The sequence below is a fragment of the Numida meleagris genome, chromosome 2, assembly GCF_002078875.1.
Source record: "Numida meleagris isolate 19003 breed g44 Domestic line chromosome 2, NumMel1.0, whole genome shotgun sequence".
Classification (NCBI taxonomy): domain Eukaryota; kingdom Metazoa; phylum Chordata; class Aves; order Galliformes; family Numididae; genus Numida; species Numida meleagris.
Window position 1 is genome coordinate 134,287,778 of NC_034410.1, and position 12,985 is coordinate 134,300,762.

The 12,985-nt window shown below is 47.2% G+C and overlaps 1 protein-coding gene across 1 annotated transcript in view; it reads right to left on the reverse strand.

The window, feature by feature from the left end:
- EXT1 (exostosin glycosyltransferase 1) overlaps positions 1-12,985 on the reverse strand; it is a gene marked incomplete at its 5' end in the record, with an annotated part of 167,385 nt that overhangs the window by 71,764 nt on the left and 82,636 nt on the right.

Sequence of the window (12,985 nt, forward strand, 5' to 3'; positions counted from 1 at the left end):
CCTGGGCTTGCCGATGCTCTGCATCTCCACCATGTTCTTAGACAGAGTCAGGTAAAACAAAAAATATTTTGTTGCTGCCCTGACAATAAATAAGGTCCCTTAAATCCACTTAAGAAATGAGAATGTTCCCTCACTCTCAGCAGGGCTGTCCTGCTGAAGAAGATACTGTGGTTATAAATGACTGCAACTGCATTTGCAAACAGAAATCTGCTGGAGACTTCGTCGCCACTCACTGAACTCCCAAGTTTCAGCAGCAACGCCACTATCCTCCTCGTTGCAAGACTCAGGAGTCTTGCCTTAAAGCAAAGAAAAAGGACAGGGAAACTGCAAAGTTAAAAGAAAAAACCCTCTGTTGGAAGAAAACTATGAATTTCGATTTTGCGTGAATGAGTGTAAAAGAAATCTGGCAAGTAACTTTACACCTTTTTATTTCTTTGAGCTTTAACTGTGTGGTGGTGTAAATGCTAAGGCCAGCTACCTCCAAAGCAAGCATATCAGGAAAAAAAGAGTAATTTTCCACAGCCAGGCTGGCAGTACTCAGAAAGCCACACCTGACCAGGAGTTCACCTGGGCATTTCCTGGCTTGCAAGCTGCTGCAAAGCAAACTGGAATCATGCTAAATGAGTGGGAATCCCTTTGGTTGCATTGCTGACAAGAAGCTAAGAGAAAATTATCTATTTACACATCCACGTAACATCCTCTCCAATTGTCTAAACACAAAGGTAATCAGCATTTGCCAGTGATCGCTATGTTGCATGGCTCATGGCAACCTCACGTTGGCCTCCTGGGTTATATCATATGCTTCAGAGAAAAAATAATTATCACTGCAAGCCTAAACAAGTAGAATAAACAGGAGAGCTGACCAAGCGGCTGCAGCACTGTCCAGCAATTTTATGGAAACAGAGTAATTGGTACCGCCATACCTTTAATGCAGATAAAAAGAGGACAAAAATGCACAAAGGTAATTTGACACAGGACATTGTGTATGCAAAGCAGATGGATGATTAGCTATTCAAGAATCAAGTGCCCCTAACCAGTAGCCTAGTTGCAAACAACACATCTTCCTATTTTGCTTACTCACACCCTCCCATGGCCATCGTGACAGTGACTTCTTGAAAGCCCTGTCTCTCCAAAGTGAAAAGTGTAACTGACTGATGGAAGCCTTTGAGAATAGCGGGACTTCATGCTTATCCTTCAGATGCACATATGGTTGCAGACATGAGAACTGCCATTCCAAAGCACTGAAAGGCTTGAGACAAGAATTAATGGGGAAATTGCACCAAGAAGTGGGTCAGATAAGAGACACACACGTCACAGAGGCAGTGTGGGCATGGGGCAGGGCAGGAGCTGCAGGCTGCTCCGGTCCTTTCTAGCTCTGCCTCTCTGGCCAGCTGCGCGGTGCTACACCAGCCACCTTCCTCACAGGCTAGCTTCCACATCCACAACGTGGAAACAGTGGTACCAATCTCCTTTGTAAACCTCTGAGATTTACCACCAAAAAGCATTCTTTAAGATTTTTACTAAGACATGCATATGTGACAAAAGCACAGTTTATAGAAGATTTTCTGAAGAGAGCTGTCCCTGTTGTTACTGCACTCAATGAGGGGTGGAGAGCCACTAATTAGAGTACATCTTTTCAGAAAAGGACTTGGTGACTGCAGTGAATCATATGCTGAGCATAAGCCAAAACATACCCTACTGTTGGGGAAACAAATAAACAAAAAAAAGAGAGAGAAAACCCCCAAATTCCCCATCAGACTGGAAGGCACACACAGGAGCACAGCCTGCAAGACACGTTAAGTCATCTTTCCACTGGTGTCAACAGCTCATATGGCCCCAGCTGATGGAGGACTGCATGACACTGCGCAGGAAAAGCGCAGGGCAACTGAGCTCCCAGCAGAAGCCTAGGAGAGGCCACACTGTATGCAGGGGGAGCTAGAAACATCCTTGAATGAGAGAACTGTGAGGAAGGCAGTGGTTTGCGATGCTGAAGAGGCAAAGAGGACAAGGTGGAGATTAGCTGGTCCAATGGGGACTATGTTTGGCTGCCCTGCAGTGAGGAGCCAGGGCAGCACATGAAGGTCCACCAAAGACAGCCTCAGTGCTCTGGAAGAGAAGCAGAGTGCTCCTGCTCAGGCAGTACAACAGGTTCCACCTCAGTCAGGTTAATGGAATGGTCTTCGCCGTTCTTCAGGATGAACATTCTGGGTCAAAACATTTTCCTCCAATTGTAGGAAACCTGTTGGCTGAAGCACTGACAAGAAAATATGTCTTCCCCTGCTCCCTCCTGCCCTCCCTCTGCAGCTCGGCCTGGGCTGCAGCCTCCTCCCTCCCCTGCTCCCTCAGGTATTTCCTCAGCATCAGCTGCAGCAGTTGTAAATAGAAGCGGGTCAGGACGCGCCAGCTATTCAATATTTGCACCGAAAGAGGTCAGGTGCCCAGGGAACCAAAAAGCCTATTTCCTCCTGGACAAGAAGCATTAGCACTTTCTTAACAAGACTGCGACCAGTTAAATTTAGCGACTCGGCACACACGCGCACAAGGCCGCGCTGGCTTTTCAGAAGCCCATCTAGCCTCAAGATCGCCGCACCTCATTTCTCTTTCATATAGTTGCGATAAACCAATTTGTCATTCATGCTTGAACATCTATCCTGTGAGTCATGTCTAGGCATAAGGATTTTTTAAGAGCAGAGTCTGGGGACATGAACAAAAAGGCCATTAATGGCAGCAGAGGCCAGGGACAGTCATGGCTTTAACTCACCCAGTTTATGAAGGTAATTTGTTATCAGGTTATTGGCGATGATGGTGGATATCACACTCACATTGCAAATATGAAAAATGAAAAAAATCAGACATTCAAGAACCAGGCTAAAAACAAAACGGCAAATGAATAACTGTGGAAAATGTTACTGAAAAATATTATATATCCTCTTTCCTAGAACGGATAAACCCATGAAAAAGAGGCCAGGGCTGGAGACTAGTTCTCCTGCAGTCTCTTTTTTTCTCATTTCCCCATTGTTTCTTAATACTTCATATTCACCAAGTGCAATATTAGATTATGACTGGCATTTCTCTTATGTGGCTTGTATTAGAGAAGGGCCCAAGCAAGAGCCAGCTGGAAGGAAGATGGGAAAACATTTCCCAAAATTTTTCATTAAAAAAGTATCTGGTATAAAATCCACATCTGGATTTTGCTGCTGAGACTTATCTCTACCTCACTTATTTCAAGCTTTTTATTATTTTTGCATATCTATTATTGAGTTTTCCTTATGCATATGTCATTACGCATACTCATGTTCCCAGACACTCTTGCAGCCAATAAAAGCCTTTTCCATATAAAATTGAATTCCTGTCTCCAGTTACCTCCAGCCCTGCTCTAAGTGCAATGCCTACTCACTCTTAAGTCACCAGTTAAGTGGGACACTACATTACTCAAATTTCATCTTAGAAGGTGCTGTCATTTTAGTAACAAGAGAAACAAAAAATGCATACAAAAATACTGTATGAGAGTTTAACTACATTTTAAGTTCTTTTATGTTAGGGAACATAACCTAACACCTTAGAATGGAAATCACTGCGTGAACGTTTAGTCACACAGATGACAATAATATGTGTATGTATACCCTTACATACAAACACATTATGTATGTGGGCATACGTGTCTCAAATGAAATGAATATGTGTCAGTGTTATAGTTAAAAAAATATTACCAGTTACTTTTGGATTTTTTTTCCTGATTTTCCATAAGACTCAGTGATTGAAAACAACTGCCCCGCCAAGGTCTCCTTGTTAATGGATGTGTCAAAATCCCAGGGGTAAAAGAAGTGACTGCAGCTAAGCACATTACACCGCATTTCTCATCCATTTCACAGCACAGAGCTGAAGCTATTTTTTAAGCCATATGGTTTTGCTATACGTGCAACCTACAGCTAACACTATACTTTTAAGTGCATGAGTAGGCATTTACATACACAGAATACAAAACTCAATCTCCTGGCACTCATTTACATATATATCTTTGTACACACATGCGAGATTTATGCATAATGGATGCACTTAAGAAGCCCCTTCTGATCCTTGAGATATTGCCACCTCCAGTAATATGCTCCATGTTGGAGCGCAGGCAGGTATCTCTCTGCGTCCTACTCCTTCCACATACGACTGGAAGACATAAACCGGTCTATATAGGCATTACGCATTTATAATATATAGTGCATTCATACCCAGAGAAGTGCTCCCCATGCATCCATTTTGAGCTGCCTGTGCACAGATTGCTGCATACATCACCAGTATGCATCATAAATCAGTCACCCCTAAATTGAATCTCTGCTGCCACAAGCATATCTTGTATGAAGATGTTATAACTCAGCAACAGCACAATAACCACCTCTCATGACCTACTAAAAATTGCGTGCCCCTATTTGCGACCTTGCTACCTTGAAAGTTGATGGCGTTCCAAGTTGTCGCGTTCAGCTGTATGCTTGTGGTTGGAGTCAGACCGTAAGGTCTGAGAAGCCAGTGCCTGTTAGCTGACCAAAATTACCACGGGTTCGGAGGACAACAACCACACCAGCACCTTCCAAGGTCACCTCCCAACCTCCTGCCTTGCCCAGGGCACCCAGCTCAGGGTGTGCCGTCTCCATGCTCTCTCTAGCTGTCCTCCCCCAGACACGGCTGCTGCCTCCATCCCCATGCTCAGTACAGAGCAGAGCAGGACAAGCTCTTCCCTTGACTAGCCAGCATTGCTGGGCCTGATGCACTGAGAAGTAAGAGAGGCTCTGAAGACACCAGGGAGATCATCAGGACAGCCAAGCCTGGCTTCGTATCAGACATCACCCAGCACGCTTCTGTTTGTTCCATAAAAGACAAGGACAAACGCACAAGTAAATAAATAATGAGTGCTGGCAAGATGCTACCTTTTGTTCTGGTTGTTCATTCATGAGGACAAAGCACCTCCACGTGTGGGCTTGGCTCTCCTGAGCTAAAGCAATACAGCCAACAAGAAAAACAAGGAGGGGACCCTTCCCAAGACTAACTGCTACACAGCAGGGCATGGACAGCAGGTTGGATTTTGACTGGGCGTTTGTCTTCAGCAAGCTGGGGAGCAGGGTCACGGCACGCCAACGTAACACCATGAATATATGCTGGGGAGAATTACAAGGCTGTAAAACACATAGTGGGGCCCAGCTGGCAGCACATAAACCAGAAGGGTGCTCAGAGGGTTTGCGATGTCAAAGGAAGGCTGTGAAGTGTTTACAACTGGGTTCAATGTCACTGTCTTATTTCTCTTTTGCACAGCCCTGTTACTCAGATGCTGCAGCTCAGGCCATTTTTACATTTTGGGGCTTTTGTGAAAGGGTCACTGCTAGCTCACCACCTTTTCCCTGAACTACATCACCATAATTTCAGCATTAATTCCCACCCATTACCTGATCTCACAGACGGCTGTGCACATAAATATTTGTGCGTGCCAATCATGCTGATTCAAGGCAATTATTCAAGTATGTAAAGACAGGAACAAAGGTATCAGCAAACAGGATAAGAGCAAATAGCAAATGATGTATCCCGTTCAATACTCTTTAAAAAATAAACACATGATAAAAGATACAGTGGCAGAAACATTGTTGAGACTATTAACTAAGCATGATGCTACGTGATCTTTTATTTCTTATTGTTATTACCTGACTCGGTTAAGGGAGAAAGTTAATTAAATATACGATGAGAATGAAAAACAGAGGGAGAAGTGGAGGGAAGGGGGCTGTGACCGCCCAGGGCACCACTGGAGCAGTCACCGCGGCCAGGTCCCGTCGCTGCCATGTCCAGCAAGACGCAGCTGGTGACCTGTGCTGCAACTGCCCGCATTGCCAGACACATGTGTCAGCATCTCAAATTATTACGCCCCAGCATCTACGGCTAAGAAAGCATATTTACTGTGTTTTGAAAGCATACTTATGCACTGGTGCAAGGAGACCTTGCAAAGAGAGATGGGGGAAAGGCTTTCCTTTTTCCATGCGTTGCTTCAAAAGTAACGGGGAAGAAAGAGCTGAGGAACTGAAGGGTAAGGGGGAGGAAAGAAGCATCCTTGGTGGCGACTGTTGCTGGTCACAGCCCCTGGCCACAGGGGCGCAACCGGTGGGAGGGTGGGGGGGTAAATGCCACTTAGGGAACAAGCCTTTTTTCATTCGTAGCACAGTTCTCAGAAATAAGACCATTCTTTTCCTTTTTTTTTTTTTCTTTTTCTTTTTGGAAAGGAGTAACTCTAGCTGACTCCATAGGAGTGATTCCTATTAGAAATGAAAGGCTGTGGAAGGAGGGAAAAGGCTTAACATGTATATTAAATTTAAATACAGACATTTGGCATTTGGAAAAAATTAATCTGCAGTATTTAACTGCAGAGCTGTACAAATTGGTGCTTTCTGTTTACACAGAAGGCTTACGCAGTCAGTTCTCATCGTTCAGTGGATATTGTAGTTTAGCGTTTAACTCTATTATGCTTATTTTTCTGCTATAGAGCAGAGGGGTCCAGGGAGCACGGCGTAGATTACGCTTGGAGCAGACTCCTCCGAACACACTGGGAACGGTTTAAGGAACTCCGGCTGACAGCCAGGATGTGAGAGCTCTAGAGGAGAAGGGGCTGGAAGGAGAACAAGGACCACAAAGGCTGTGCTGTGAGCACTCCTGCACCTTCCAGCTGCTGCGCTGAGTTGCAGGCCCTCTGCTCGTCCCACAGCGGGCGCTGCTTCAGATTTAGAAATAAATGAAAAAAGTGGTATCTCAACAAACAAACCAACCCCAATGTCATCTTCCTTGCTCTGTAACTGAAAGCAGATTATCTGCACGCTGGCGGAAACAGCAAGGCAGCATCTCCCCAACAACAGCGCGGGGTGTCATTTATCGCCCATCCTGCAGGACAATCAATCAGGCCCTGTTTTGGCTGCTCATAAATTTACTGCTGCAGATAACGCGCTGTATGAGAGAGAGGGGAAGAGAGAAACGGAGAGGGAGAGAAGGCAAGACAACAATGTCACTTATCCCCAAGGCAATCTCAACAGCTTTTGGCAATCTGATACAAATTGGATTTTAAAACCTCAACGAGCACCTAATGAAATTCGAGATGTCAACACAGAAAGGTATTAATGTATCAAAGAATCACATCCCTTCTCCTTTTCTTTAAGTAAATAAAAGTTAGAAAGCTACCATCTAAAAAACCCAATCTGCCCTACGAGCCCAGCACCTCCAGGAGGTGCTCAGCTCAGGGCAATCCGCACCACCCCGCACACAGCAGGCCTCGCGCAGCAGGGATGTCAAGCTGTCAGATGCACAAATCTCCACCATCAGTCAGGGTGATTAATATTTGAATAAAACCCCTATCTGTACATACACAGGGAAATATGTGCAAATGAGATATAGCAATGTAAGGGAGATTACAGATCCTGTACAACATGAGATTACAGATATTGCTTCTGCCTGGGGTCCAAGGTCAACATCACTTGTTCTGCCTGATTTCACTACATGCAGGTCAAAGCGTGTCCTTCGACAGCGTGCTAAGGGCCCTTCAGGGCTTTTTGGTCTCCTTCAGCACGAGGAGATAACACAAGCCCCTGGCATCGATGGTGGTGGGGTTGGGTTTCTTTTGGCTGGGATCCAACACAAGCCAAACGTCAGATGGAGATGAGATGCTCAAGTGCCCCTCTGCTGGGAAACGCAGGGCCCGGAAGAACCCCTGGCACGCCGGGCCCTGCATCTAGATGTCTGCATGGGAGTCTGCAGTGGTGCCCAACAGGCAGAGGGACACGGTCCTCAGCCTTGGCACCTCCACAACATGGCTTCAAGGTCTCAGTGTAGATGGGGCTCTCAACTTAAAAGCACATGTAGTGCTTGCTCAGGGCTGCCTGTGAACATTGAGAGGTTGCCAGCACACGTGCCAGCCCCGTGCAGAGCGAGACATCCAAAAATGGTCCAGAGCCATCCAGTAGCCAATAGCTGGCAACAGCTTTAGGTCACTGTCAAGCCCCACATCTGCCAAGGCAGTGCTTCCATTGACTCTTCCAATCCTGGTGCATTTTATACACATTGGGGCGGATGCAATGTGTATAAAAAACACAGAGCTGAAGTCAGTCCTGGGAATCGCCATTCCCCAAAGGCCTCATCCTGCTGCTACGGCTCATTGTCTGAACAAGAGATTCCCTCAGTCAACCGGATCTGTTCTGAGTGCCTCCCTCGGAAAGAAGGGCAAGGCTGGGGATTCAGGGGAGATGAGGCCAAATTCACCACCCTTCATGCCAAAACCCTCCAGCTCCCAGCACTGGGCTGCCAGCCTTCTACAGGACAAGTGCCGAGGTTCATCAGCCCACATCAGAGGATGTGAGTGCCCAGAAACCTGCAGCAGCATGCTGGTGGCACAGAGCACCTGAAGCAGCACACGAACCCATTTTGAAGCTCATCCACGGGCAGCCGGCCCCAGCTCCGTGTTAGCCCCTTGCTGTGGGAGTCCAGCAGTGTTGTTTCCGTTTCCCTCGCCGCAATTTCAGGCAATGTCTGTTTGCAACAGAAAGGGTCTTAAAACAACAAAAAAAACCCAACCCGCAGACAGCTCTGTTTTTCAGCAGCTTTGTTAGTGGCCTGCTAGCCTCCAGTCAATACAATAAGATCGACAGGAGGATGCAAAGGTCACGTTAGGGGAGCACAACTCCCTCAACTTCAAAGAGAAAGGCAAAAGCCCAGGAAGGTTTGGGCAAAGGATTGCCTGGAGGTTTCCCTGCTACAGGCACTGCTCCTTTCCCAGGGCCCCAGCACCCTGTCAGCATTTCAGCATTGCATGGCCGCACTGCAGCTCACCAGTTCCATTCTTCCAGTGCTCCATGAAAAAATACATACTTTTTAAATTATTCTCATTGCATTTACTGGCATATGCTGGACATATGATGTGCAAGAACCTTTCTAGACCACTGGATATCTGACGTGCATGAACCTTTCTAGACCACAAACCATCACGTCTGCTTCCTGACATGAGCAAGCTCATTGAAAACAAAATATGCACTTGAGGCAGGGCATCCTGTGCTGAAAGGCTGAGGCATAGCAATCGCTTCCTCTGTGAAAAAAAGCAGCGAAGATGAAAACCACTCTGACACGGAGCTGCCTGACAAGGATGCTGTTTGTTCAGGCATACCAACAATCAGACACACGTGTGCCCGCACTTACCGCAGCTGCAAACCCTGCTACAGCCACACTTGGCAAATAAAGAGCAATCAGAACCAGCTCATTATCGGCATGGCTAATGGCCCCGTATAGCTAATCATACAGAAAAAGTCAATTTTCAATTATTTTGCATGGAAATTATCTATCATACTTCACTCCAGTGCCTTTTCTTCCACACAACTCTGAAGGGCAACGGATGGGAAGCAAAAATTCGGAAGCACTTCAGTGTCTGAGATGCCACCTCAATTCCATTGACTTTCTAAGACCTAAGTATTTAAGATCCTTCTGCACATTCTATCCCATTTAAATATACCAAAAATCAAGTCCTAACTATAATATCATATGAATACAATAGGCCAAAAAGAAGCTCAACATGGAAGCAGGTCCCACACTCTGGGCACAGGCTGTCTGTCAGTCCCGGACTGCCCCTGATGGAACCCTGCAGAAAGGCTTCACCAATTCCTTTCTCTTCTCTGCCTGTAATTTTTGCCTGTATGCGGAGGATAATAACAGGGTTTTATCAAGTATAAAGGGGTTCTGTTGGGATTAGCGTTTAAGAAGCACAGAGCGAGCTCAGTGTTACGTTTGATTAAGAGCCAGGCTCAAACTCCAGCACGTAGGATACGTAGGAAAACAGGGATGTGTAAAAATCACCATATGAAAAGCTGGCCTGCAACAGAGGAGCTGCTCCATGTGGCCCTGCATGACCATCCCAGTGGAAAACCTTCCCGCTACAATTTGGCTTTTCTACGTAAGATTTTCTCCTCCTCTCTATCTCTCTTTTTTTCGTGTGATTAACAGCTTTATTAATTTAACAGCTTCTCACTTAAGAGGATTCGACCAGCTTACTGGTAGGATCCTGCCCGGGAAGCACAGTCTGTGCTGCACACAGGAAGGCAATGTAAGCTCCTTGTAACCTAACAGCTTCATGCAGTACTCCCATTAATCGAAGACACACAATAAAAGTATTCTTCCTAAACTCATCAAGCCATTAAACCGTCAGCTCGACCCCGACATGTGATGTATGGTGCTCAGCTGGCAGGGACCGATGCACCAGCAGCCCCTGATTGAAGGCGCCCAACCCTCACTCCCCCCTTGTCCCCTCCTCGGCTTCCAGCCCTGTCTGCCCACTGCGGTGGGGGCAACTCACGCCGTCTCCCTGCTGTAGAGTGTCTGTGACAACAGAAAAAAGGACTGCACCTTGCGATGCAGTGCTCTTTGGTGTGCACTACAGTGTTTGCTCAGAGCCAAGCGCCCAACCAAGCAACATGTAAATAGAAAAAAGAAAGCATAAAAATGGAAAACCCCCTCAAATCAGGCAGGACTGGGTGTGCAGCACACCCGGCAGGTCGTGTGCAGGCGGATGGCTCAGCATGCAGGAAACCGCTGCCGTGCTCTGACTCACAGCTCTGAAGGCACTCAAGGACAGCAGAGGCCTCAGCCAGAGCTCACTGCGATTACTCCTAAAGAGCTAATGCCAAAACTATGAGCAGCTCATTTGCAAGTTTGTGGGAACTGGGTGGCTTTTTTTTGGTTGAGGAACATTAAATGCAACTCAGATGGTGACCTCCTGCCCTGCTCTGGAGGACGCCCATCTCCTGCAGCCAGCTCCATGGGTACCGCGGCTGCAGTGCTCAGTGCTGGGCACCTGCATCCACGGAGTGCTCACATTCTGTGCTTTTGCTGGAGCAAGAAGGATTTCAGAAAACCTTTACAGCTTTCTAAAGATATCAGTGGTGTGGGGAAGGAGCACACTCCTCCGGGTCTGCAGATGGGGCAGAGCAGCTCCACGCCAGCTCAGCTGATGCCAGGAGGCTCCCAGGGGTTGTGCTCCTCTGCTTCATCCTAATGGGGTCAGCTCTACCAGGCAGCCCCTTCCCCATCCATCATTCCTTGTGCTTTGGGGCTCTGAGACAACCAGCACCGCTGCCCTCCCTGCCCTCAGGTTCACATCCTCCCCCCAAACCCTGAGCCCCCCAGACTGGCCAGCTGGCCAGACATCTGGGACTGGATCATCACCACTCCGCAGAAACTTTTTGTTTTCCCTGTCTCAGAGCATTTCCATGGCAACACTCTGCAAGTAGAGTGTCCAGCCTCGGTGAGTGTGACCCTTGGAGCAGCCGCTGACCACACGCCTTTCTGCAGTAAGCCTCGAATAGGCTCTTGCATACAGCAGTTGGTGCTCCAGATTTCACTGCCTCCCTCTTGGGACAGCACTGGACTCCATGGGGTTTCCTGTGCCCCTCCTACTTTCCTGGCATTACTCACGCACCCAAGGACACCTACAAGCCCCACCACACAAGCATCCTGCAGCACTTGTTAACAGTTTCCTCCAATCAGTTTTAATCACAATGATTTCTTACTCACAAGGAAGTGTGAATTTATAAAGAAAGCCCCCAAATGTTGCTCTAGGGTATAATTTTGCTTATTAATTAGTTTAGGCTTAGAAACAGTACCAGTGAAGATCAGCTGTAACATTCCTCCCTGCTCTGTCCCATAATGGGAAATCTTCCCCTGATGCGGGGCTGGAGCTGTTGCTGTGAGCCAGATAAGATGATATCAGCTTCTTCTCTTGCTGGGAGCTGCTGTGCCCATGCATGCAGAGGAGCCTCTTCCTGTGTGCAGCAGCACAGCCACGCTACACACTCTGAGGATGCTCAGTAAAGGTACCCAGGACCAAGCTGCTGACGTACCCACAAGCCAAGGGCATGCAGGAGATAGATGCCCTGTGCCCCAGGACATGCCCTGTGCCCCCGGGACAGCCGTCCTTCCCCTCCCCTTTCCCCAGATGCAATGACATGCAGAGTGCAAGCTGCCAGATGAGGAAACACAAGGGAAACACACAGTGCAGACAGGATAGCACACAAGACAAACAAGATAAAGAAAACACACTTTTTCCATGGCATGGTGTGATCTTGGCCAAACAAGCATGGCAGGATTTGCACAGGTTCATAACCTGTTTTAATAAACAACAGACTTTGCTCCAGAAGAGAAAATGTCCCTAATAATTAACTTTCAAGTTGCTCGGTGGGGTATTCTGATGATCCCTTGCTGCCATTTGGCATCTCTGCATGGGACTTTCTGGGCCTGACTCACAGCTCATTATGCAGCTTCCTTACGCTGCCACAATTTAATCCACTCCAATAAACTTACTCATGATTTACATCACCTCCAGCAAGAAAAGCGTCGAGTCCTCCATCAGTTCCTCATTCTTAAGCAAAGCTTATTTTTTAATTTGGCTAACTTGTGCTCAGCACAGTTTCCTCATTAGAAACTGAGATGAAGGAGGCTAATATGAATATTTTTTTTATTATGAAGAAAAAGGCTGACTGAAGACATTTATGGGATGCTCTCTGCAGTAAGAACACTGCCCAACCCACAGCCAGCTCTGTGCAAGGGATGGACATCCCCATGAAGGACATGCACACCTGCCCAGTGCTGAGGCACCAGCAGACCAGCTACAAGCTCCCCAGTTTTCTCCCACGGCTGCTTATGCATTTTCTTCCTCCTATCTCCAAACAGAGCAACCAGCTTCAACTGCACTTCCACGGGCATTTTGAATAGGAATAACACCTTAAACAGCTGCCAGTCATTTAGTTCTTTGAGGATTATGAGGCTCGCTTCAGTGATCTCTGCTTTAACCTCCCCATATAAAACAGCTGAGTGTTGGCCCTCCCCATGTACGGACACTGGCACTGCACGGTTAGCGTCTGGATCTCACACCAGGTTGTATAAACAGCACGAGGCAGGCTGCAGTGGGAGTGCTTTCATGCACACAAGACCAGGC